The following is a 25,597-nucleotide window of genomic DNA, read 5'->3' as shown; positions in this document are numbered from 1 at the left end:
ACCAGTGATTGCAATACTTGGTGAAAGTCCTCTTGCTTTCTGTGCCCCCAGTTCTAACAATATCCTTCCAACGTGCCAATATGCACCCAAGGAGGCTTTCTTTAAAACGTCTTTGTTTTGGATATTACTCATTTCCTTGATTTCCCATTCCCTTTTATTTATTACTATTCCTTACTAGTTACTGTCCTTTGTTTCAATTTCCACACAAACCTTTTTACTGCAGGTTTTTACTTTTTCTAATCTTCCCCAGTGTCCCAACTCTCTGGGATTAAACGCTTCTTCCCACATACAAACTTTACTATTTCAGATTATTAATGAGCCCTGTTCCAATCATAAATCCAGCACTCAGCCTTCTGTCTTCTAGACAAACATTACCACCTTTTCCACAAAAATTTACATTTCAACAGGACCGAATTTCAAGCCGAAAGCCATTTTTTCTCATGCACTTTGTTAGCAAGCCCATACAGAACAAGGAATCACTCCTGTGTATCCGTCAATATGGGGGTTTAAAAAGGTATTGAGGCCTAAATAAATTTGCTCTCCCCCTTCTTACCAAATTCCCAGGGCTCAAGCCCGAACCACCAAAGAAATGACTCTTTCAATTCTGCTTTGATAATCAGTCAGCCCCCTCCCCCCCCCCAGTACTTGGGAAACTGACCAAACACCACAGCAAATACACCAACACTTCTCAACTGTTAGTTACTTAGATAATGCTCCCGCCTTTTTCTTCTTGTCACACTCAAAGCATTTAAGAGCAAAAATAGGCTCACAAGATACACCGCCGGGCCCATATATTGAGCACCACCAATCAAACCTTGGATAAAACAGCACTTCTTTTTGGTCTGTCACGCACTTCGTTTGTCTCCACCCAGTCCCCTCGCGGAGAACACGGAACCGCGGATTGGAACTCCGCACTCATTTTGCGGCGATGCTGTGTTTCACTCACACTGTACAATCATGCAATCACACAAAGAGGCCTCTAGCACATCTCATTCATACCACAAGAACATAATTTAGAATAATAACCAACCCAAATAAATATTGTCTCTGACTGTGTTCTTCGTGAAGCAACTTGGAACACTTTGTTTCAAACCCTTCCACTTACACAAATACTTTCAACACAAAATACCTGGACATTTCAGAATAAGACATACAATTATTAACACTCCAGTTAGTATCCCTCCAGCAGCTAAAAACATACCATTTGTCTGCAGCTTCAGGAGGTCTTTGTCTGCTCCTGCGGTGAGCGGCTGAGTGGAGTCTCCTCCAAGCAAAACACTTGGGGTGCACCTAGGGGCGTCTGCTCCGCAGCCGATCCCACAGCCGAGCAGAGTGTCTCCTGCCTGGCTCACAGAAAGATGACAAAATGACTCACAGAAAGCTGACTCCACGATCAGTAAGATTGTAAAGTAGGCATGCTTAATCAGTTCTGGGCAGCACAGTGGGGGTAGTCCCACCAAAGTTGTGCATGCCTAACGTGGCAACTTGCTTTGGTTATATCTAGTAAAGAGTTACATATACATGAAGTTTCCCAGTGCTCCTGTACATATGCATAACCTGTCCCTTTGTGAACAATCCTCCTTATCTCAGACCTCTTGTCCTTCTCCTTTGTCCAACTTGGCTGTATGGCAGAGACTGGTGCAGCGTCCCCTGCAAGCTTTGTCTTTTAGTCGTTCTTCAGCTTTCCCTGTCTCCTTAGTCTCCTGGCCAGATATCAGAGACTTGCATAGTGTCCCATGCAACAGTCATAATAAATAGTCATACTAGTTAGCAGCTATTCTGAACCCCCCCCCAGATATCAGAGACTTCAAGGAAAGCCTACAAATACATTTCCCTTCAAGCTCTCTATTGACACAAATTGCTAAAACATTCCTTTGCAAGGTACAAGAACTATATACATTAAGCACTCTGTTTTCCTTAGACTTGTGGTTATACAAGGGTCTGTAGGACAGAAGGTCACATTCATCACACCACGCGGCCCCAGCATTGTTCCATATTGACACGAATCAGAGGAACACGTTTCACACTACTGTCACTGTTGAAGACAGGGAAAAACTTCAGAGCTCTCCCATAGGATTGTCTGAGGGCTCCTCAGAGAAGGTAGCGTTCCCAATCCCCCGTCCAGTCTCTTCTTCTTGCATCCCCCCGGGGTAAATGTACCTGCTGCTTCCCTACAGTGCCTGTACACCGGTGCACAGAGCATGGGAAATAAACAGGATGAGCTCAAGATCTGTGTTTGGTCGCGGGGCCACGATCTCAGTGTGATCACTGAGACGTGGTGGTACAGCTCACACGAGTAGAATGCAATCATGGATGGCTACGACCTCTTTAGAAGAGACAGGCTGGGGAAGTGAGGGGGTGGGGTTGCCCTTTATGTGAGGGAGCAATTAGAGCGTACCCAGCTGCCGCTGGGGGAGGGTGATGGACAGGTGGAGAGCTTGTGAGTTAAAAAAAAAAACACAAAAGGGGTGGGCTGGTATGGGAGACACCGTGGCGGGGGTCTACTACAAATCTACTAGATCCGTGTGTGCTAAAGGAGCTGTCAGATGTGATTGCTGAACTTTCCCTATCATCTTGGAAAGGTCCTGGAGAACAGGTGAGGTGCCTGAAGACAGGAGGAAAGCCAGTGTCATTTGGATCTTCAATAAGGGCAGGAAAAAGGCTCTGGGAACTACAGGTCAGTAAGTCTCACCTCTGTCAATGGAAAGGAATTGGAGCAGCTTGCTTGGGATGCCACAACAGATCGGTACTGGGGACCGGGACTGGGGACCGGGACAAATGATCCCCACCTGGCAGATTTCACTTCACATGTGTGGAGTCATGAGACCTTGTGGAATAGGCTCAACAACCTCGTTTCAATGTTTAAGGTTCAATTTCTCCTTATTGCTAACAGAAAGAACCTGACAAGGGGCTCAGTGGTTAGAGTTGACCTAATGAATTAAATACAAAAGGCATGTAAGGGTCATATTTCTGCTAGTCATTCTGTGAGGAAAATTAGTACGGAGCCTGTTAAAATAAGATAAATCAAAATAAAGAGAAGAAATAAATAAAAGAAAAAAAGAAAATGACCTAAAAGACAAAATTGCCGTCCTGGATTTTCATCTGTCTAGTCACGACAGATAAGGAATATAGCAATCAGAAAGACTTTACTTGACATTAATGTTGCTTAAATTTGCTTTTCTGAGATCTCTTCTTTATGCAGGACTTTTCAAAATCTAGCGCCATGACCTCCGACTGCAGTATTTACTTTGGCTGCATATAAACTATCACGTATAAATGCCAGGATCCGGATCCTCACTCCCTATTCAGGTCAAGGACCGGGCTGAAAGTTTTGGCTTTAATTTGGTTACATGACTACATTGCTGTCGTCGTGGTTTCCCCCAGCCGGCAGCTAAGCACCACACAGCCATTCGCACAGCTGTTCGTTCGCTCAAGGCTTGTTGGAGCTGTGCCGGGGAAACAATGGCAAGGCCGGGGGATAAGGCAATGGCCCAGCTGGAGTGCATCTACACCACTGCACACAGCATGGGTAACAAACAGGAGGAGCTGGAAGCCATCGTGCGGCAGGCAGGCTACGACTTGGTTGCCATCACGGAGACGTGGTGGGACCAGTCTCATGACTGGAGTGCTGCAATGCCTGGCTATAAGCTCTTCAGAAGGGACAGGCAGCACAGAAGGGGTGGTGGTGTGGCTCTCTATATTAGAGAGTCTTTCGAGGTTGTAGAACTCGAGGTTGGGAATGACAAGGTCGAGTCCCTTTGGGTTAGGATCGGCGGGAAGGCCAACAAGGCTAGTGTCCTGGTCGGGGTCTGCTATAGACCGCCGAACCAGGATGAGGAGACGGATGAGGAGTTCTACAGGCAGCTGACAGAAGTTGCAAAATCGTCGGTGCTTGTTCTCGTGGGGGACTTCAACTTCCCTGACGTATACTGGAAGCACAACACTGTTAGAAGACGCACGGCCGAAAGCACGACAGACACCAGCAGAGTCAGATCATGCTGCTCCATTTTATTGCCCGAATAGCCTAACTTTTATAGTGAATTTTACAGGGGCGGACAGTGCTTCACACAAGATTATTGGTCAAAAGCACTCAGACAAACAGCTATAAGAAAACAACCCCACCTGCAAGAAAAGAACCCCCCTTGTGATTAGCAGCCAGGAAAACAACCCCCCTTGTGATTAGCGGTCACGTAGACCTTGTACTTGAGGCCAGCTGCTGGTAACAATATTTTTCTGAGTTCCTTAATTGGGCGATGTGGGAGTCATTGCCGTGGGAGCTTCTCACAGTTACCCTGGTAGCTTGGTTTGCTCAGCTACAGCAGGCCATGAGATTTTCTAAGGCCTACTTCTGGTTGCTTAAGGCAAGCTCAGATTGAACAATTGTTCCACGGACTCATGTCCAGGCCCTGTATGCCAATTCCCAACAATTCTCTCTTTTTCTTTTTGTACAAGCAGTACTTGGCCAAAGGTTTTTTCATCAAACGTCGAATACATAACATAACACAACTACAATGATATAACACAACTTAAACCTAATAACACTACAATTACTGTAATCACTTAATGGTAACACAACTTAAACCTAATCACTTAATGGTAACCTGACAAGGTATGTAACAGAAGGTGTGCTAGGGCTGGTTAGACTTGCACAGAAGGTGGTGGTATTCAGTTCCCTAGCCAGGGATACCCAGACATTCTCCTTAGGATTGATGGCTGTCTTTGGCAGTCCTTGCGGTGTCGCAGCCCACATCATTGTCAAAATGATTATCAGGAACCTCTTCATGGTCGTCTTCAGCGTGTGCAGATTCTATGGCTGCTTCAGTCCACTTTGCAGGGATCCACTGGGTACCTGTTTCCAGCACCACTTCAAAATCCCTATAACATTTTTGCAAGTAACCCTTTAACCACATTTATCACAATACTACGTGCAATGATGATTGACACCACAGCGAACAGAATCCTTAATCCCTCTTTGACTAATCCCAGTAACCATCTATGCATTGTTTCAACCAAATCAGTGAACCATTGATTGAAAGGGTTGATACCATATTGAATCTTTCTCATGTGCTCTTTCAAGAAAGTAATGGATTTGTGAATTGACTCATTATGATCAAAAAGGTTTAAACAGTACATTCCCTTAAAGTCCTCACACCCATTCCTTTGAGCCAAAAGCAAGATGTCAATAGCAGCTTGATCCTGTAAAAGCACATGTCGCAGACTATTTTGATCTGGTAACATCTCCTCAAGTATCTCTGTCGTGGCATAGGCTTGCTTCTCGGCCCAGCATACCAATTTTACTAAGTTGTTACGTGTGGCCGGAGGTGCCACTCCAGGAACTAAAATTGCCAATGCCGCTCTAGCTGCAACCCCACACAATTCAACATTATCATTGCAATCCGGGGCAAGCAATGCCCATTTATGTCTGGTGATCTCATGCAACTGTAACAAGCTAGAAGCAAATACAATGAGTTTATCTAAGTAACATGGACATCTGATAGCATTTGCAGGGATACCTTGCCAGGCCCTATCCCCACAAATCAGAAAAACATCAGGAGGTAAGGCCAAAGCTGTACAATTGTTCCAAACACTGTAGTTGTTACCCCTTGTCTCCGTGCCATAAACCCCTAAACCCTGCTTAGCAGTGTCATTGTAATCACAGGTGTTATTTGTATTTCTGTACCCGTATGGCCCTTTCCAGGTTCCTGTAGCAGGATTCATCTGATAGCCACAGCTACATTCACATTTGTAGCCACCTTTCAGGTTGATACATATTTGACTACAGATACCAGGGTTTTGACATTCATCAATATCTCCACAGTTTCTCGTCTACAAACTCAAACCCAGCTGGACAGTCACATTCATTTTTTATGCATTCCTTCAGGGGCTCATCACCCCAGTCCTTGCAGTCTCTCTGCTGGTTACACACTTTATTGATATCTATGCATTCTCCACTTCTGCACTTGAATTTGCCAGGTCCAGAGCACTGAATAACATTGTTACAGTTTGCTTCATCGGTGCCATCCAGACAGTCTCTCACACCACTGCACTGCCTACTCCCATGGACAGAGTTCCCATCTTCACATCTGAACTGGTCTGGCCTGCAGGTCTGAGAAGGGCAGATAATTTCATCACTTTGTCCCCTATTGTCCACTGCAGGGGTGGTGACTGACAGGCAAGTGTCATTCCTCCTACCCTGGCCACCGTGGCATTGGTTTCAGATGTTGGCCAATGCTGCGGCCAGTTTTGTGTGCTGATTATAGATACATCAGCTCCTGTGTCAAGTAATGCATTGATTCTTATGGCTTCTTCTTTATACCGCACCGTGACCACCTGTCGTGGTCTTTGCCATAACCCCACAGTTAACAAAGCCACATTTCCCGTAGAGCCAAATGCTCCTTGCCCTCGCGGTTGCTCCTGCATGGGCGAGATGGCTTCAGCAAGATCTGATAACGGAACCAATTGCACTACCTTGGTGCCCTTAGGCACAAATAACGGTGGAAACAACGTATGGGCCATTATTTGAATTTCTCCTTGATAGTCTTTATCAATAAGTCCCACTAATACTTGTAGTCCCAGCATGGTCGCTGATGACCGACCTCCCTATAAGCAGTGCTCCGACAGCTTGTCCATTAATACAAATTGGTCCTTTGACACCTGTAGCAATGCGAACAGGTCTTGAGTCCCTCAGCGTGCAATCTACTGCTGTTGCCAAGTCCAAGCCGAGGCTCTCTCTTGTGGCTGGTCGGAGAGGAACGGGTTCCCCCTCGGTGTCGTTGTCTATGCGGCCGCGTTTTGTGTCGTCGCGGGGTGGCTCTTCCCGCTGTTCCGGCCGTTTCCCGACCCGTTGCGTCGACATGCCGCTTCGTTGTGGTTGCCCGACTGACAACCTGAGCACCATACTGCCCCAGCTTTGCAGTTTCGTCTCACGTGTCCAAAAACACCACAACGATAACATCGCAAGCGGTGTGGTATTTGGCCACCAGGGGGTGGTACTCGACCACCAGAGCGTGAACCGGCGGTTTGCAAAGGAGCAGGAGCTGCAAGGACCTGACTCTGTGTGAACCGAGCGTGCTCTTTCATAGCCAGTGCCTGCTCCCGCATGCTGTCACCTAATTGCTTTACTGCTTCTACTAATATAGCCTGGGGGCCTACTGGTACCTGAGCCATTCTTTCCAACCCTTCCTCGATTGTCCATGTCGCGGGTAAGGAAGCCAATATATTGCGAGTAGAGGGGTTGCTGTTCTGAATTGCGCACTCTTTTAATATCATGCCCTCGAGGTAATCAGGCACCCCAGCCGCCTGTATGGCGTTTGCTACGCGTTCAATAAAAAGCCCAAATGGTTCCTCTCTACCCTGTTTGATTCCCATGTAGGAAGGTATTCCCCCTGGCCCCTTTATCCGATCCAATGCTTTTCTGGCCATTCTCATCGATTCCTTCGCTTTATCAGGTCCCAGCAATGCCTGAGCTTCTGTCCTAAAATACGGTCCTACCCCCATCAACTCTTCCAGCGTGACCCCATGTAAAGGGTCCCCAGGTGCTCTTATCACTGCGACTGCTTCTTGACAAGCAGCCTGCCAATGGGCATTAAATAAGAGCTGCTGGTGTTGGGTCAAAATTAACTTCATTATGCTACGTATGTCTCCTGGAAGCAAAATATTTGTTCCCCAAATATAGTCCAACATCTGTCTCGTAGGTTCACCTTTCAGACCTGACTCGTTTACTGTGGACCGCAGCTGAGTTAACAATTTCCAGTCCAAATTCACTAGATTAACCGTAACATTACCCTGGGCGTCCGGTGGTGAATATACTACCGGGAAGGCCTCTTGAACCAATTGTGCAGCTATCTCGTGTTCACCCTCGCGTAGAGCCTCATCTGCTATTTGCTTCCACACCCTCTGCCTCTCTTGAACACCTTCTATAAACGGGCTTGTATTTTTTCTTTCTGGTTTTTGCTCTCTTATTTCCTCCTCCAGTTCCCCACTTTCGTGAGAAGGAGCCGGTGGTGCTGCTGGTGATGGCGGGAGCACCAACGCCGACTCTGAGAAGGATGATGAGAGAGGAGGAGGCTCCCATTGCCCCGTAGCCCCCTGAGGCAGCGTTATCGTCCTCACTGAAGGCGGCAATGGGTAATCCCCAGCTCCCCCCATCCCTCCCTGTTGAGGGTTAACACTACCAGCACTTCCCGGCAATCCCAGTCGCTCTGTAGCGGCAGCAGCGACTCTCTGCTCAGCCTGATGTATAGCTAAGGCGTTAGTGACTGCTCTCCAAGGCTTCAATAATTTTTTAGCAGCCTTATTTTCATTAATAACTTCATCAAACAATTTGTCCCCAATTTTGCGCCACTCTGCTTGTTCAAAAACTGTATCCGGATTGATAACACAACCCTGTGCTACTCCATATGCCAATAATCCTGGTAAATCCTTTTTGCAGTCTATACCCTGTGTGCTCCGCTTTTCTAAAAAGCATTTGAGCAAATCATACGCCGCTTGTCTCTCCATACCTTTAGTTATGCTGTTGCAGCCTTTGCGAGACCTCGGCGGCGCGTGACCGGCGGGACCCTCTATAGGTGCTCCCGGGTGCGGGGATTCCGCGTTTACGTCCCTTTCACCTTTCAGACTGCGGGTGCGGGGATTTTCGTCCCTTTCCCCTCCACCGCGATTACTTCAATTTCCCGCGATTACTTCAATTTCCCGCGTTTCCCCGCGGATCTTTTCCCACGCTCCCCACGGTTTCTTTTCCCCGTGTCTCACCGTGAGTCCTGTGTCCGGGTCGGTGCTTGGAGTTTCTCAATGCCTCTCAGGTGATCCGGCTTCTGTCAGGTCTCTCTGTGTCTCTCAGAGCCGTCCGTGGCTCTGCAGCGTCTCTCAGGGCTCTCTCCGTCCCTCCGTGTGCCTCGGGTCTCCCGGCGCCGCTCCGATGCCCCTCGGCACCGCTCCGGGCTCGGCACCGCTCCGGGCTCCCGGCGCCGCTGCGATGTCCCGGCGCCGCTGCTCTCCCTGGGCTCCCGGCGCCGCCGGTCTCCCGCTGCGCTGCGATGTCCCGGCGCCGCTGCGATGTCTGTCCCGGCGCCGCTGCGATGTCCTGTTCAGGTCTCAGCCTGTTCGGGCGCCATTTGTTGGAAGATGCACGGCCGAAAGCACGACAGACACCAGCAGAGTCAGATCATGCTGCTCCATTTTATTGCCCGAATAGCCTAACTTTTATAGTGAATTTTACAGGGGCGGACAGTGCTTCACACAAGATTATTGGTCAAAAGCACTCAGACAAACAGCTATAAGAAAACAACCCCACCTGCAAGAAAAGAACCCCCCTTGTGATTAGCAGCCAGGAAAACAACCCCCCTTGTGATTAGCGGTCACATAGACCTTGTCCTTGAGGCCAGCTGCTGGTAACAATATTTTTCTGAGTTCCTTAATTGGGCGATGTGGGAGTCATTGCCGTGGGAGCTTCTCACAGTTACCCTGGTAGCTTGGTTTGCTCAGCTACAGCAGGCCCTGAGATTTTCTAAGGCCTACTTCTGGTTGCTTAAGGCAAGCTCAGATTGAACAATTGTTCCATGGACTCATGTCCAGGCCCTGTATGCCAATTCCCAACACAACACAGCTCAGAGAAAGCGGTCTAGGAGGTTTCTGGAGAGCGTGGAAGATAGCTTCCTGACGCAGCTGGTTAGTGAGCCTACCAGGGGTGGTGCCCCGCTAGACCTTCTCTTCACAAACAGAGAAGGACTGGTGGGAGATGAGTGGTTGGAAATGTAGGATAACCCGACCAAAAGCCCCGGGACAAACGGACACAAATACCAGCGTTCTGTGCCGTAAGCCAATTTATTGCTGTGTGACAGTATCTTATATAGTGTCAAAACATCCCACCCAGGATCCCAGGACCCCTCCCACTGTGCTCGCAGGCACCCCAGACCCCTCCTTTCGTGCATGCAGGCACAACCCAGAATAATCCCACACCTCCCCCCTCTTTATGCAGTAATGTACCCCCTTTAACCCATTACACTAAGCGTGATTTAATCATAACTACTTAGGGACAAGTATCCATCCCAGGAGCAAGCAGTGGCAATGGGAACCCTTCATGATTTTTGGTGAGAATGGTCAGCATGCTGCGATTCATTATACTGCTTCTATCTATTTTTGCTTTAATACATGCATATACTAGCCCTATCACAATGAATACTATTACTAGTAGCAATATTGTTTGCAAAAGCGATTTAAGCCATCCTTCTAGCTGAAAGCCTAGCCCCTCAAGAGTTGCCCCCAGCCAATTCTGTTCAGCGTCACGCTGCTCTTCTTTTATTTTGTCTTCCACACAATTGCGTCCCCGGCAGAACGGCTTCTTTTCCATCCTCCGTCGCATGCGTGGTGCCGTCTGATGACAAGTGTGTTTCATGTGTCAGATTGATACCTGCCTGCACGGTGGCATTGATATGGATGGTAGTCAGCTTTCTTCCCCGGCAAGTAACAGGCGGGAACAGCCCACGAAGTATCCCATTGGGTACTGGCTCAGCAGACTATAGGTTGTAAGCGTATGGCGTTGGAAACAGCGGAGCAGTCCGGTAGCCCACAGCATACTCCTGCCAGTAGCCCCCGTACACGGCAGGGCACAAGGCGAGGACAAGCAGGAGTCGCTTCGTTCAAGCCCACTCTATAGTGAGGGCAAGGAGTTCATCCCATTGTGGAAACACAACGCGGGGCACAGACACATAGCCAAAAAGCAGTGGGTGCTGCAGCTGGCCCTGATGTAGAATAATAATAGCTCCCTGTACCAATTGTTTTCTGGCCCGAGACTGGATGGCAGACTTGTCCACCCCTGCTCGATGGGGGTTGGGACCCACGCTTGCGGCCAAGACGGTGGGTCCCTTTTCATCCCGGCGTTGGAGTTTCCCGACTGCCCATCCCTTTTTCCCTCTTTCACTTCCCCTTTGCGTTGTGAGCACTCCCGAGCGTGGTGGCCAGACCGCCCACACACCCAACAACGAACACGGCTGACTTCGACCACAGGTTCCCTTTTCTTGGGGCATTCACGAGCTACGTGACCATGCTGTCCGCAGCGAAAACAACCACCAGGATGCATCTGGAGGGCAAACGTCTGGAGGGCAGACATGACTCCCATCATCTGCTCACTGAGGGCAGCAGCAAGTGCTTGCATTTCCTGAGCCTTGCCAAACGCACAGCCACGAGCGATCAGCTCGCCCGCGCTTGCTAAAGCTGGAAGCGCTGCAAGAGCAGCTTTGAATTCAGGCTGAGCTCCTGTTCTTAAGCATTCCCTCAAAACAACATCTTGTGCTTCCGGTGGTAAATTACTGCTTGCCACAGCTGTCTGCACCCTGTCTGCAAAACGCCCAAAATGTTCCTCAGGTTTTTGCCGAATATGCAGATAACTGGGAGTCGGGCTGACTACAGCATTCATCTGCTCTAATGCTCTGCAGCCCAAATCGGCGGTGGCAATCAGCACAGTTTGCAGCAGCAATAATTGTTCCTGCAGAGTATTCCACCGCCCTCGTCCCAACAACGCTTCCCCAGGCAATCCATGTAAGGGATCCTGGGGGTTCGCCCATGCACGAGCCATTAAGATTTCACCCTCCTCTTCCAGCAAAGACTCAAATATTGGTACCTGCGCTGCCGTCAGGCAGGCTCGGGCAACCTACCGCCAGTCAAACATCAGGGGCCCTTGCAAGGCCACCGCATCCAACAAAACCTGTGTCTGTGGGCTAGAGAATCCACCCTCCTGTACAGCCTTTTTTAACTGTAGCAGCATCTTATAGTCTACCGGCTGCCACTGATGTCCCTGAGACCCCGCAAAAACAGGAAAGCACCCTATCCACACAGGACTTGGTGTTATTTCACAACCCAAGAGAAGACATTCTCGCGCACTGATAATCCATTTTTCCCTTGCCTTCTGTGCTGTAAGCCAATTTATTACTGCGTGACATTATCTTATATAGTGTCAAAGCGTCCCACCCAGGAACCCAGGACCCCTCCCACTGTGCTCACAGGCACCCCAGACCCCTCCTTTCGTGCACGCAGGCACAACCCAGAATAATCCCACAGGAAAGCTGCCTGGCAGAGAAGGACCTGGGAGTATTGGTTGATAGTCGGCTGAATATGAGCCAGCAGTGTGCTCAGGTGGCCAAGAAGGCCAACGGCATCCTGGCTTGTGTAAGAAGCAGTGTGGCCAGCAGGGCTAGGGAAGTGATTGTCCCCCTGTACTCAGCTCTGGTGAGGCCGCACCTCGAGTACTGTGTTCAGTTTTGGGCCCCTCGCTACAAGAAGGACATCGAGGTGCTTGAGCGGGTGCAGAGAAGGGCGACGAAGCTGGTGAGGGGCCTGGAGAACAAGTCCTACGAGGAGCGGCTGAGGAAGCTGGGCTTGTTCAGCCTGGAGAAGAGGAGGCTCAGGAGCGACCTTATCGCTCTCTGTAGGTACCTCAAGGGAGGCTGTAGCGAGGTGGGGGTTGGTCTGCTCTCCCACGTGCCTGGTGACAGGACGAGGGGGAATGGGCTTAAGTTGCAACAGGGGAGTTTTAGGTTAGATGTTAGGAAGAACTTCTTTACTGAAAGGGTTGTGAGGCACTGGAACAGGCTGCCCAGGGAAGTGGTGGAGTCACCATCCCTGGAAGTCTTCAAAAGACGTTTAGATGTAGAGCTTAGGGATATGGCTTAGTGGAGGACTGGTTAGTGTTAGGTCAGAGGTTGGACTCGATGATCTTGAGGTCTCTTCCAAACTAGAAATTCTGTGATTCTGTGAAGGTATGAGAGTACAGGGCAGGTAGCTGGAGAAGACAGCCTCTGTTGACAGCTAGGGGGACAGAAATGGGGTTGGAAATGAAGAAGAACAAGAACAGAATCAAAGGAGGCTTTTTAAGTCAGACCCTTGGGATAGGATTTCTCTGGACAAATGTAAATGTTAGCAATGTAGACATCTATAGCTGGGCTTCTCATTGTAGTTAATCTCCACCGTCACTTGTGCCCAATGGCTGTCAGGGGAGCAGAGGGTGACCGTTTTCAGTGCAGCTGTCTGTCGTGTAGATGTTGAGCATTACAAGAGTTGAATGCTGCTCCACATGCTTAATTTGTGTCTCGGTAAAACTAAGATGGCAGGTGTTGGGACAGAGATATGACACGCAGAATTTCAAAATAGCAAAGCACATAAAATAAAGCACACAGGAGCACGTACAGAACATCTAGAGGGGCATCAGAGGACCATGGACTGAGACTGATTAAAGATATGCTTTTTAATGAACAGTAAGGCCACTTTTGTTCCATGTTTAGCTTCAAGTCTTTGCTGAGGTGCATTCACTTTTGCTTCTCTGGTCTCCCTATATTCAGAGCTTTATTAAACTTCTTTGCAGTGGCAGCAAGGAAACTGAGTAAATAGACCCCAGAAGTAATTTCTGTCTAGACTCAGCTAGTTTTGGAAAAAAAAAACGTGCATCTAGCTCTGCTCGTGGTAATGTTTCTCTTCATCTTGAAGGTGACAAAGAACCAGAAGAAAAAATTATGGGTTTTCTATCAGCTGTTCTAAAAACATTCAATATTGTCAAAAAACGGTGACTTTCCATGTTTTGTTTTGTGTTTGTTTTGGAAAGAGGAGAAGAGGATGATGTGGTGGGGCTAGAAAGACTTGTCTATAAGACCTGTTAAAATAAATAAATAAAAGAAATAAGAAAGTGACCTTAAAAGCAAATTGCTATCATAGATTTTCATCTGTCTAGTCATGACAGATAGAGAATATAGCAATCAGAATTGAGACGTAGTGGGACAGCTCACATCACTGGAATGCCGTCACTGTGGGCTGAGTCCTCTTTAGGAAAGACAGGCTGGGGAAGCAAGGGGGTGGGATTGCCCTTTATGTGAGGGAGCAATTAGACTCTACCCAGACCCAGCTGGGGGAGGGTGAAGGACAGGTGGAGAGATTGTTTGGGGACCAGGACTGGGGACCAGGACTGGGGACCAGGACTGGGTCCTTAAGCTTTCCAACCCAAATCAAACACTCACCTGCCAGCTTCTGAATTTGACCAGCTGCCCAACAATTTCACAGGGAAGTAACACCACCAGTTTTTTCCTGTTCTGATTTTTCACCACCCATGGTAATATCTTATAGCATCTTCAGAACAATTTCACAGAGATGGTAGAAAACACAAAGAAAAAACAGCCTACTTCGGAACACCAAGTCAATTTCACCAGGACAGTGCATGGAAAAGCACTTTCAGTAACCTGAACCTCAAGCTCCCCTAGAGTGGCAATTCTTCCCATAAGTCCTCATGCTTCCTATATAGCAAAGGTCAAATGATCCCCACCTGGCAGATTTCACTTCACATGTGTGGAGTCATGAGACCTTGTGGAATAGGCTCATCAACCTCGTTTCAATGTTTAAGGTTCAATTGCTCCTTATTGCTAACAGAAAGAACCTGACAAGGAGCTTAGTGGTTAGAGTTGACCTAATGAATTAAATACAAAAGGCATGTAAGGGTCATATTTCTGCTAGTCATTCTGTGAGGAAAAGTAGTACAGAGCCTGTTAAAATAAGAAAAATAAATATAAATAAAAGAAATAAATAAAAGAAAAAAGGAAATGACCTAAAAGACAAAATTGGTGTCATAGATTTTCATCTGTCTAGTCACAACAGATAAAGAATATAGCAATCAGAAAGACTTTACTTGACATTAATGTTGTTTAAATTTGCTTTTCTGAGATCTCTTCTTTATGCAGGACTTTTCAAAATCTAGTGCCATGACCTCCGACTGCAGTATTTACTTTGGCTGCATATAAACTATCACGTATAAATGCCAGGATCTGGATCCTCACTCCCTATTCAGGTCAAGGGCCGGGCTGAAAGTTTTGGCTTTAATTTGGTTACATGACTACATTGCTGTCGTCGTGGTTTCCCCCAGCCGGCAGCTAAGCACCACACAGCCGTTCGCACAGCCGTTCGTTCGTTCAAGGCTTGTTGGAGCTGTGCCGGGGGAACAATGGGGGCCCCTGCCTCCCAGCCTAAGACTCTCTCAGCCTCACAACAGTGCCGTCCATCCAGCTGCTCTATGTTGGCCAAGAATTACCCATGTTTTACCAACTCCACAGGTGCTGAGACTATGGTGGGGAATAGGTTGGGGGTAGCTTATCTGTCCTGTAGAGCGTTGACACATTTTCCAGCTGAGGTGTCAAGGGGAGAGAGGCCAGGAGTGTGCCATGGTCTGGTCCCATCGCTGTCTGTTTCTGGCTTTAAGAAGAGAAGGAACAACAGAGCAGCATCCCCCTGTGACCACGGGCAGCCCCTGCCTCTGTGCCCAAGAGTCTCTAGCGACTCACCAAGGCTGTCCATGCCCCATCATCCTGATGCAACGGTTGACTCCCGTCCTGGCCCGATTCTGTCACGTTCCTGCTTGCTGTTGGAGCCTGGTGGGTGTGGGTTGGGGCGATCTCACCTGTCCTGTAGGGCGTGGAGAATTGTCTGGCCCAGTGCTGGCAAGGAGCGGCCAGGAGCATGCCACGGTTTAGTTGGGTCCGTGTGCTGTAGGGCGCTGAGAGCCATTGGAGGTGAGGGCCTGAAGAGAGAGGAGAGAGGAGCTGAGTTCCTCTGGTGGAGTTTGTGTCCAGAGCTGAGGCTGAAGCAGGAGCAGGCAGCTGAGCAGCCTCCCCGTCAGCACGGGCAGCCATGGCAGGGCTGCATGGCCGCTGGGGCTGGCGTTCTGGGGCCAAGGCTGTCCCCACCCCTTTGTGACATGGGGCACCCCCTGCCCACTGTGCCATGGGCGCTGCATCCCCATTCCCATCCCCACCCGCGGGGGGTGGCAGCAGGTGATGCGGAGCCCAGGCCCAGGCCGGGCGGTGGAAAAGGTGCCCAGGTGTTTGGGCAGGGCTGCGGGGCTGTGCCAGGCAGCTGTGCGAGCGTGCTGGGGTCTGGCTGGGGCTGTACTGCCTGCCCTCTGAGGAACCTGCTTTGGCAGGGGGGGTGGACCCGATGATCGGCTCCGGTGCAGACGCATTCTGCAGCGGAGCGGGGGATCGGGCCAGGCAGGGCTAATACGAACACCTCCTTAACGACAGCCGTTAGCTAGGTGATAATGGTCTCCACCAGGCATGGTGCGCTCTCCAGGAAGTCGGTACACACGCAGACCGACTACCCGTTAAAAAATGCAGCAGTTCAGGTCACCGGATGCAAGGAGTGTCTGAGCCTGTTGCTGCCATCGGCGGGAGGCAGAGATACGGCGTGCGTGAGGTGCGAGCAGGTGCATGACCTGGTCCGCATGGTGGCGGAGCTCAAGGAGGAGGTGGAGAGGTTGAGGGATATCAGGGAGTGTGAGCGGGAGATAGACTGGTGGAGCTACTCCCTGCAGGGCCTCAAGGAGAGGTACCAGGGTGAGACACACCAAATGGGAGTGGACCTCCTGCCCTGTCACCGTCGGGCAGAGGGAGGGGATCTGGGAGTTGAGGAGGAATGGAAACAGGTCCCTGCTCGATATCGCAGGCGACGCCCTCCCCTTCCGGCCCCGCATTCCCAGGTGCCCTTACACAACAGGTTTGAGGCCCTGGAGCTCGAGAGACCGGTGCGTGAGGAAGAGGTAGCAAGTGTTCCCAGGAGGATGCCTAGGGCGAGGAGGTCGACTCCACACCTCAGGACTGACTCAGCAGCATGGGTAACAAACAGGAGGAGCTGGAAGCCATCGTGCAGCAGGCAGGCTATGACTTGGTTGCCATCATGGAGACGTGGTGGGACCAGTCTCATGACTGGAGTGCTGCAATGCCTGGCTATAAGCTCTTTAGAAGGGACAGGCAGCACAGAAGGGGTGGTGGTGTGGCTCTCTATATTAGAGAGTCTTTCGAGGTTGTAGAACTCGAGGCTGGGAATGACAAGGTCGAGTCCCTTTGGGTTAGGATCGGCAGGGACAACAAGGCTAGTGTCCTGGTCGGGGTCTGCTATAGACCGCCGAACCAGGATGAGGAGACGGATGAGGAACTCTACAGGCAGCTGACAGAAGTTGCAAAATCGTCAGCTCTTGTACTCGTGGGGGACTTCAACTTCCCTGACATATCCTGGAAGCACAACACAGCCCTGAGAAAGCAGTCTAGGAGGTTTCTGGAGAGCGTGGAAGATAGCTTCCTGACGCAGCTGGTTAGTGAACCTACCAGGGGTGGCGCCCCGCTAGACCTTCTCTTCACAAACAGAGAAGGACTGGTGGAGGATGTGATTGTCGGGAGCTGTCTTGGGCAGAGTGACCACGCAATGGTGGAGTTCACTATTCTTGGCGAGGCCAGGAAGGGGACCAGTAAAACCGCTGTATTGGACTTTCGGAGGGCTGACTTTGAGCTGCTCAGGACACTGGTTGGTGGAGTCCCTCGGGAGGCGGTTCTGAAGGGCAGAGGGGTCCAGGAAGGCTGGGCGCTCTTCAAGAGGGAAATCTTAATGGCGCAGGAATGGTCTGTCCCCACGTGCCCAAAGACGAACCGGCGTGGAAGAAGACCGGCCTGGCTCAATACAGAGTTGCAGCTTGAGCTTAGGAGAAAAAAGAGGGTTTATAATCTTTGGAAAAAAGGGCGGGCCACTGAGGAGGACTATAAGGATGTTACGAGGCTGTGCAGGGACCAAATTTGAAAGGCCAAAGCTCATCTGGAGCTCAATCTGGCTACTGCCGTTAAAGACAACAAAAAATCTTTTTACAAATACATCAACGCAAAATGGAGGACTAAGGAGAATCTCCATCCTTTACTGGATGCGGGGGGAAACCTTGTTATAAAAGATGAGGAAAAGGCGGAGGTGCTTAATGCCTTCTTCGCCTCAGTCTTTAGCGGCAATGCCAGTTGTTCTATGGACACCCAGTACCCTGAGCTGGTGGAAGGGGGTGGGGAGCAGAATGTGGCCCTCACTATCCACGAAGAAATGGTTGGCGACCTGCTACGGCACTTGGATGTGCGCAAGTCGATGGGGCCGGATGGGATCCACCCAAGGGTACTGAGAGAACTGGCAGAGGAGCTGGCCAAGCCACTGTCCATCATTTATCAGCAGTCCTGGCTATCAGGGGAGGTCCCAGTTGACTGGCAGCTAGCAAACGTGACGCCCTTCTACAGGAAGGGCCGGAGGGCAGACCCAGGGAAATATAGGCCTGTCAGTTTGACCTCAGTGCCAGGGAAGCTCATGGAGCAGATTATCTTGAGAGTCATCACGCGGTACATGCAGGGCAAGCAGGCGATCAGGCCTGGTCAGCATGGGTTTATGAAAGGCAGGTCCTGCTTGACGAACCTGATCTCCTTCTATGACCAAGTGATGCGCTTGTTGGATGAGGGAAAGGCTGTGGATGTGGTCTACCTTGACTTAGCAAGGCTTTTGACACCGTCTCCCACAGCATTCTCCTCAAGAAACTGGCTGCTCTTGGCTTGGACTGGTGCACGCTTTGTTGGGTTAGAAACTGGCTGGATAGCCGGGCCCAAAGAGTCGTGGTGAATGGAGCCAAATCCAGTTGGAGGCTGGTCACTAGTGGAGTTCCCCAGGGCTCGGTACTGGTGCCGGTCCTCTTTAATATCTTCATTGATGATCTGGATGAGGGCATTGAGTGCACCCTCAGTAAGTTTGCAGATGACACCAAGCTATGCGCATGTGTCGATCTGCTGGAGGGTAGGAAGGCTCTGCAGGAGGATCTGGATAGGCTGCACCGATGGGCTGAGGTCAACTGCATGAAGTTCAACAAGGCCAAGTGCCGGGTCCTGCACCTGGGGCACAACAACGCCAAGCAGAGCTACAGGCTGGGAGATGAGTGGTTGGAGAGCTGCCAGGCAGAGAAGGACCTGGGAGTATTGGTTGATAGTCGGCTGCATATGAGCCAGCAGTGTGCTCAGGTGGCCAAGAAGGCCAACGGCATCCTGGCTTGTGTAAGAAGCAGTGTGGCCAGCAGGGCTAGGGAAGTGATCGTCCCCCTGTACTCGGCTGTGGTGAGGCCGCACCTCGAGTACTGTGTTCAGTTTTGGGCCCCTCGCTATAAGAAGGACATTGAGGTGCTCAAGCGAGTCCAGAGAAGGGCGACAAAGCTGGTGAGGGGTCTGGAGAACAAGTCCTACGAGGAGCGGCTGAGGAAGCTGGGCTTGTTCAGCCTGGAGAAGAGGAGGCTCAGGGGCGACCTTATCGCTCTCTATAGGTACCTCAAGGGAGGCTGTAGCGAGGTGGGGGTTGGCCTGTTCTCCCACGTGCCTGGTGACAGGACGAGGGGGAATGGGCTTAAGTTGCAACAGGGGAGTTTTAGGTTGGATCTTAGGAAGAACTTCTTTACCGAAAGGGTTGTTAGGCATTGGAACAGGCTGCCCAGGGAAGTGGTGGAGTCACCATCCCTGGAAGTCTTCAAAAGACGTTTAGATGTAGAGCTTAGGGATATGGTTTAGTGGGGACTGCTAGCGTTAAGTCAGAGGTTGGACTCGATGATCTTGAGGTCTCGTCCAACCCAGAAATTCTGTGATTCTGTGTGAAGTACTCCAGGCTGGTAATAAAGCCTTACTGCAGGAGGTCCTTCCCCGAGCCAGGTCAGCCTGCAGTCCCTCCCAATCAATAGCTGTGTAGAAAATAAAGATAACCTTGCCCGGCAGCCACTGGATTATGGTAATCAGGACACTTCATTCACCTCTTCTCTTGAAGCATATAAAAAACACACTGCATTTCCCATTGAGCAGTGATAGCGGGTGGCAAATATTAACCATCGGGTGTAACTCCATAACAGGCCCTCTGGCACACCACACAGTCAGTCCCACTGAGCGCCCTTGTAATTCTACCCCAAGTCTCAGTGCTTTGCACCATGACCTTGAGCTATACGATAGCATCCCTGCAAAGAGCTCCTAAAATATGAGCAGAATACGCAGGGACAGCCTAACGCCCTGTGCCAGTGGCACACACTTCAGCGGGTCCAGAGTGAGCAGAGGCAGCTCGGTCTGTACCCTGCCCAAGGCCAGCGTGTCCCCACAAGCAGGGCAGGGAGGCACTTTGCACCTAGAAAGCAAATGTGTGGAGCCCTTTAGGCGAGCTGGGAGCAATTCTTAAAGAGAGTAGGTGGCTTCCCCTCCTTTGCAACGGAGGGCTGTGTCTGGGCAGCGGGAGGGAGATGTGATCTAGGAAACCATGGCAATTTTACTTTCAAGTTGATGTCGTTTGTTGTCTCCAGTGGCTGGGGGTCACACTTTCCATCAGGATGTCTCTGAAGTGCCCCGACAGCCCCACAAGGACGGTGCTTTGTGCCTGAGAGCGCAGGTACCAAGCATGAGCCAGGCAAGCTGGTGCTCTGTACAGACAGCCACCGCAGGAGCTTGCAGCAACACAAGGACTGAGCTGCAAGGAAGCAAGCGTGCCTTGTAAGCAAGCTCCTTTCGCTGGAGGAATGAGCGGTGCTGCTGCTCGTCTGGCAGCAGCAGTCCCAGCAGCATGGTGGGACGGAAAGAAATTCAGTCTAAGCACTGTAGAGCCCCTGTCAGAGTGTTTTGTGGTCAAAGAAGGAACAAATTGCTGAAAGAGGGAGCAAAGTGGTTTCCAGAGCCACGCCTGCAGACTCTGCTCTCAGATTAGGACACTTAATCTCCTTTGAAATTCTCTTGGTGCCAGCAGCTGAAGAAGCGGAGGCTGGTGCACTCGCTCCTTGTGCAAAAGGCAGAGCCCCCCGAGGTTTCCCCAAGAAGGGCAGGAAAAAGCAGCCGATGAGGTTGTGAATCAGAAGCTTTATTTGAGCAAGGTTTGAGAGACATGGGGTGGCGCGGAGGCGTGCTGAGCTCTCTTGGTCCATAGCTGCGGGGCCCGTTGGTGTGCTTGTAGGCCCGTGGCCGGGTAGGGACGGGATCCTTGTGTGCTTCCTGCTCCTTTGGTGGCTGCGGTTGTAGAACGCTGCCCCAGCCTTCAGGTCAGCGGCCGCGGAGGAAGAGGACAGTGGCAGACGTTGTTGTGCTCGGGGCTCTGTGGTGGGGTGCGAAAGGAAAATGATCCAAAAGAGCAGCCCCAGCCTGTTGCCAGGGTCAGCCCCTGGATCCCCGGGAGAGGCTCTGTGAGCCTGACAGCAAGGCTGTCCATCCCGGGTCTCCCTCATGGCCAAGAGTCAGCCGTGTTGGGCCAGGCCTTCCCGCAGGCAGTGAGACTGTGGTGGGGAAAGGGTTGGGGCGATCTTATCTGTCCTGGAGAGCGTTGGCAGCTCTTCTGTCTGAGTTCTCAATGGGAGAGTGACCAGGAGTGTGCTGTGGTGTGGTGTCATCGCTGTGTTTGTGGCTGAAAGAAAAGAAACACCAAACAGAGCAGCATCCCCTGTGAGCACGGGCAGCCCCTGCCTGTGTGCCCGAGGGTCTCCAGCTACTCACCGAGGCTGTCTGTGTCCCGTCGTCCTGATGGAGAGGTCACTTCTGTCCTGGCCCGATTCTGTCACGTTCCTGCTTGCTGTTGGAGCCTGGTGGGTGTGGGTTGGGGCGATCTCACCTGTCCTGTAGGGCGTGGAGAATTGCCTGGCCCAGTGCTGGCAAGGAGCGGCCAGGAGCATGCCACGGTTTAGTTGGGTCCGTGTGCTGTAGGGCGCTGAGAGCCATTGGAGGTGAGGGCCTGAAGAGAGAGGAGAGAGGAGCTGAGTTCCTCTGGTGGAGTTTGTGTCCAGAGCTGAGGCTGAAGCAGGAGCAGGCAGCTGAGCAGCCTCCCCGTCAGCACGGGCAGCCATGGCAGGGCTGCATGGCCGCTGGGGCCGGCGTTCTGGGGCCAAGGCTGTCCCCACCCCTTTGTGACATGGGGCACCCCCTGCCCACTGTGCCATGGGCGCTGCATCCCCATCCCCATCCCCACCCGCGGGGGGTGGCAGCAGGTGATGCGGAGCCCAGGCCCAGGCCGGGCGGTGGAAAAGGTGCCCAGGTGTTTGGGCAGGGCTGCGGGGCCGTGCCAGGCAGCTGTGCGAGCGTGCTGGGGTCTGGCTGGGGCTGTGCTGCCTGCCCTCTGAGGAACCTGCTTTGGCAGGGGGGTTGGACCCGATGATCTTTCCAGGTCCCTTCCCACCCCTACAGTTCTGGGATTCATTCTGTGATCCCCACAAGCAGGGCAGGGAGGCACTTTGCACCTAGAAAGCAAATGTGTGGAGCCCTTTAGGAGAGCTGGGAGCAATTTCTAAAGAGGGCAAATGTTAACCTCACTCTTTTGTATTGGGAATGTTGTGCTCTCAAGAGCTGCTTTCATTCTGCACCTGTACAGCAAGAACCCAACAGGTTGGGGCCCCAGCCTGGGCCAGGTTGCCTCAGTATCCCTGGTGAAGAGCAATCAGAAGATCCTCTCTCTTTCAAGTGAAAAGGCCATAAAATATTCTTGCTGAGCAATTCTTACTGTCACAAAGACTTACAGTTTATGTGTTTTTTTAACCCTGTGTCGTGGTTTAACCCGGCCGGCAGTAAACACCACACAGCCGTTCGCTCACCCTCCCCCCTCCCTCTCTGGGATGGGCGAGAGAAACAGGAAAGTGAAGCCCGTGAGTTGAGATGAAGACAGTTTATTAAGACAGGAAGATAATAATAACAATAATAATAATAACAACAACAATGACGATAATAGTACTACTACTACTACTAACATGTACAAACAAGTGATGCACAGTGCAATTGCTCACCACCCACTGACCGATGCCCAGCCTAACCCCGAGCAGTCCCGGCCTCCCTCCCCGGCCTAGCCACCCCTAAATATTGTTTAGCATGATGTCAGATGGTGTGAAGTACCCCTCTGGCTAGTTTGGGTCACCTGTCTTGGTCTGTCCCCTCCCAGCTCTTGCTGCACCCCCAGCCTGCTTGTTGGCAGGACAGAGCCAGAAGCTGAGACGTCCTTGGCTTGCTGCAAGCACTGCTCTGCAACAATTAAAACATCGGGGTGTTATCAGCACTCTTCTCATCCTAAGCCAAAACATAGCATTCTACCAGCTACTAGGAAGAAAATTAACTCTGTCCTAACTGAAACCAGAACACCCTGAAAGACTTCATTGGACTTCTGGAGGGCTGACTTTGAGCTGCTCAGGACACTGGTTGGTAGAGTCCCTCAGGAGGCGGTTCTGAAGGGCAGAGGAGTCCAGGAAGGCTGGGCGCTCTTCAGGAAGGAAATCTTAATGGCGCAGGAGCCCACGTGCACGTCCCCATGTGCCCAAAGATGAGCCGGCATGGAAGAAGACTGGCCTGGCTCAATACAGAGTTGCAGCTTGAGCTTAGGAGAAAAAAGAGGGTTTATAATCTTTGGAAAAAAGGGTGGGCCACTCGGGAGGACTATAAGGATGTTGTAAGGCTGTGCAGGGACCAAATTAGAAAGGCCAAAGCTCATCTGGAGCTCAATCTGGCTACTGCCGTTAAAGACAACAAAAAATCTTTTTATAAATACATCCACACAAAAAGGAATGGAAAATGGAGACTTGTTAAGTCATGGAACTTAAAGGATTGTTTGTTACCTTTCCTGATTGTACGTATGTATAGGCATACTTGTGTTTATTATGTAAAGCAATGTTCTCTATATTTAGAATGTTTGATGCTTGTGTGTGCGTGTTGGTGGAGCGTAGACTCCCCGCACACCCAGCGCTGTTTACTTGCCTTTTATACCTTTTAGAAATATTTGTTTTATAAATATTACAAAATTCAGATTGAGATGAGACCTCATTTATAACAGTCTTTAAAAGACGTTTAGATGTGGAGCTCAGTGATATGGTTTAGTGGGGACTATTAGTGTTAGGTCAGAGGTTGGACTCGGTGATCTTGGAGGTCTCTTCCAACCTAGAAATTCTGTGTTTCTGTTGCAGTCTCCCAGCTCAGAGACAACCACCTATTAGTCTGGCACAACTGATTTGTGTGTTCCTTGCAGTAGCTGTTCCTTCACCTCCTCTTCACATACAAGCATCTCTTTCACGCTCCTTCAGGAGTAAACAAGCCAGGAGAGATTAAAGCCTCTTTCTTCAGGTCAATAAGATCTCTGCCTTTGGTTTCAGTGAGAATTCAGGCCCTAACAACTCAAGTGTCTTCTGGACGGTGTTTCTTCTGCGTAGGATAATTTCATTTCCCTTTTGAAGACTTACAGGGATGTAGTAGCAAAAGCAAAGGCATAAAACAGTACCTGAGGCACAGGCTACTTTTCAGCCTGCAGCAGACTATCGGTATGATATCACCCCTATATCATATCAGGAAACGTAGAAAACTGCCTGCTGCTTCTCAGGTTTAAAGTTTTCCCTTAAAAGGTGTATGCAAAGGTGTAATCAGCTGTTTGAGTACAATTCTCACATATACATGAACATTTTCCTCTCCCCTTCCCAACTTGGAGTGCAACAGTTTTCATCATACTGTTATAAATTCCGAGTCAACTTAGCTTTATGAGATTTATTTATGGGGTTAATAAAAGGCAAGTAAAGAGCGCTGGGTGCGCGGGGAGTCTGGGCTCCTCCAACACGCACACAAGTTACATCAGGCAGCAGCTTTTTCTGCTCCTAGGCTAATACATGTTCATTACTACTTCTGGAAAAGGCAGGGTTATTATAATTAGTTCCCGGATTCCAAACCCTCCATATGCGTATCAGTCCCCGGTGGTCCCTCTGGGGGTCTCTCGTGCTGAAGGCTCATAGTCTTCCTCCCAGGCTTTGTCCTTGTCCTTCTCCTTTGTCCATCTTGGCTGGATATCAGGCATTGCCTCTAACTCTATACAAGAAAGAGAGAGAAGCACACCTTTCTACTCTGTCAGCTACTGGCAGACCTAGAGAGGAAAAAAAAATAATAGTAATAAGTTGTTAATTAAAAAGTAATGTTGTTTTAAGGCATTTCACCAAATATGTGATATTTGATAGAAACCAGACAACAAATGAAAGGGAAGAAGAAACAGTAGAAGGTACTTGCATGGCCTTAATTTACATGGCAACGGACAACAATGACAACCTGCAATGATTTACAAGTGCCTTACACCATTCACCCTTGAGACAGAAAACTGGGATTCCCATATGATGTAAGGGGAATGCAATCCCTCTCAAAATACAGGAGCCTGGGTGACGCTACTGAGTACTGAAAATGTTAAGGCTAGGCAGCACCGAACTCAACAGAGAAGGGAGGCTGAGTCTCCCTGGCTGTTCACGTAACAGACAAGAGCCTCAGCTTTTAGCCCTAAGCAACGGTTCATAGTGCCAGGTGGGGAACTAGTTCTTCTTAAGCCAGGGACCATTTCAGCATCTTTAAAGCTACAGAAAGGCTTGAAGGCTCTGTGGAATCATATTCCTGGTGCAAAAATCTGGGGACCAGGACTGGGCAATTGGGGCGCAAGTACGTTGAGGAGCAAGCTCTCTGGGCTGCTTACCAGGGCGTGAAACTAGGTTTGATGGGGGAAGGGAGGGGAGCTAAAGGGGACAAAGAAGGGCTGGGGGAAGTCCTCACTACTGTTATAAATGGCTCAGTCTTCAAAATATGACTATAATCAAAGTTTACAATTTATTAAAGGAATAGAGGTAAGCAAACAGCGCTGGGTGCGCCGGGAGTCTCTGCTCCCCCAAGACGCACACCGGTTACATCAAGCAGCTGATTTTTATGCTCCTAGGCTAACACATATTCATTACTACTTCTAAAAAAAACAGGGTTATTATAATTAGTTTCCAGAATCCAAACCCTCC

This window comes from Aythya marila (assembly GCF_965140915.1).
Source record: "Aythya marila genome assembly, chromosome: 3".
NCBI classification, from domain to species: Eukaryota; Metazoa; Chordata; class Aves; order Anseriformes; family Anatidae; genus Aythya; species Aythya marila.
Note: the sequence above shows the minus strand (reverse complement) of the source record.